Source organism: Galeopterus variegatus, unplaced genomic scaffold (genome assembly GCF_000696425.1).
Source record: "Galeopterus variegatus unplaced genomic scaffold, G_variegatus-3.0.2 Scaffold5958, whole genome shotgun sequence".
In the NCBI taxonomy this organism is placed as follows: domain Eukaryota; kingdom Metazoa; phylum Chordata; class Mammalia; order Dermoptera; family Cynocephalidae; genus Galeopterus; species Galeopterus variegatus.
The window spans coordinates 60,469-62,391 of NW_007732069.1; the positions used below are offsets into that span (position 1 = coordinate 60,469).

The 1,923-nt window shown below is 45.9% G+C and overlaps 1 long non-coding RNA gene across 1 annotated transcript in view; it reads right to left on the reverse strand.

Moving 5' to 3' along the window:
* Positions 1-394: 394 nt before the first annotated feature.
* LOC103605652 overlaps positions 395-1,923 on the reverse strand; it is a 21,717-nt gene continuing 20,188 nt past the window's right edge. The window contains exons 2-3 of the long non-coding RNA XR_551799.1: positions 825-932; positions 395-548 (exon numbers count right to left, since the gene is read on the reverse strand). This is a non-coding gene — a long non-coding RNA (uncharacterized LOC103605652). The remainder of the gene's footprint in view (positions 549-824; positions 933-1,923) is intronic.

Sequence of the window (1,923 nt, forward strand, 5' to 3'; positions counted from 1 at the left end):
CTTGCCATGACCCAGCCCTACTCTCCATATCCAGTGGTTCCACACAGAGGTACACGGGGGTCGAGGTCAAAGCCATATGTCATTAGATAGAGGGACTTTGCCTAGAGGTCTCTCTGCTGAGCTCTTAAGAGAGCCTAGTAGGGTGGTTGTCTGTAGCCGCAATAGGCTAATATTTATGGACTTGGGAATCAAGCGGCCTGACTTGCCCCTTCATTAGTAATAGGAGTAACACCAACCAACACAGCAATTCAATTTATGGTGTAGAAAACATGTCCTGGGAAAATATGTATGATATAAACATAAATACAATATAGTGTATTTATGCAAATGAGTTATAAAAATTATATATTGAAGAAAGTTTGAAATAAAGCATTATGGAACAAAGCAGAAATATAGTTTATTCAACCAAATTAATGCATGGGGCATGGAATCATGTTGAGAGCCCTGGCCTGGAGCTCAAGGGGATGGGGCTCAGGATCTTTCCCTGGATGGGCTCTGCCAGTTCAGTGGGTCTTCAGGGAAGAAGTTCACTTAGTGGAACGAAGAGCCTTCCAGGGGAAAGAAACAGAAATCCTTTAGCTTCTCTGGCTCCTGGCTTAGTTTGAATTTTCTCAAAACAGATGCCGAGATGAGGACTTAGCATAGTTCATTTATTTTCAGATCATTTAATGAGCTGATTACCACTCAGGGCAACGAGGATTCAGTCCTGTGGGGGTTCAGTTGACATATCTCAGGATCAGCCCCCTGGAGGACAGGAGGCCGGGGCATTTATGCACCAACTCCCACTCCCCACTCATCCAGTTTCCCCTTGGGCATCAGCTTACCACACTTCATGGTTCTGGAGAGTGATATCAAGAGTGAAGGACAGACTGTTGAGGTGGGAAGCTGTGTGCCACAGTCCCGTGTCCAAGACTTCAGGTGACTCAAATGTGCTGAGAAAACATGGGACAGGGCATCAACAACATCCTCACATCAAAATTGAAACTGGTCTAGATAACCTCCAAAGCTGCTCCCCACTTTTGTGCCAGGACCACTGGTTTTCTATCCTTGGTGATAGTAAGTTGCCCATCTCTAGAAGTAACTAAACAGATTCTTGATAACCACTTGGAAAGAATGTTGTTGCATCAGATATGTGATTGGAATAAGAACTTTTAACATATTGTCTTAGGTTGAGTTCCTTGGAAACAAGACCTTGTGATAAGGATTCAGGTGCAAGTGATTTAATAAGGAAGTGCTCCCTTGGGAGGGCAGTAAAGGAGTGAGAGAAGCAGGACAGAGAAGGGAAGGGAGCCAAGGAAGGGTTCCACATAGGACAGAGAAGGGAAGGGAGCTGGGGAAAGTCCCAGCCTCAGCCTCATCCTGCAGGAGAGCTCAAGAGTGTAAATTACGCCTCAGATTTTGTTGTGACTCCAGGCTAGGGAGTGGGGTTTTCATACTCCCTCGCCCTTCAGTCATTGACTAAGGGCCCCCCCAGCCAATATAAACTTCCAGGCATTTCCAGCTCTCCACCAGTATGGGCAGAGGGGTTCCAATTGCCTGAGGACAGTCTTTTGAGGAGAGCAGGTGTAAGCAATTAGAAGCAAAAGCACAATGAAGCTGGAGGGGTGCAGGGATCAGTAAAAGCCATCCAAGGGGACATAGCCAATATCTGCTGCAGTTACCATGAGGATGGCAGTCACACCTGTGTGGGTGTTTTGCTTGTTCTGGTACAGATTTACAAGTCCTTGTGGGTGAGGCCTTGGCTGCCAGGCTCCAAAAGTCCTGTCCTTGGCCCACTGTAATGCTGCAGACAGCCAACAGAGAGGAGACTTAGCACTTCAGAGCTCAAACTTCCAGAATCTCATGATACTAACAAGAGCAATTTTTTTTAAGAGGATGGAAATTGGAGCTTATAAGGAACAGAAAGAATGATTTCAAATTCTC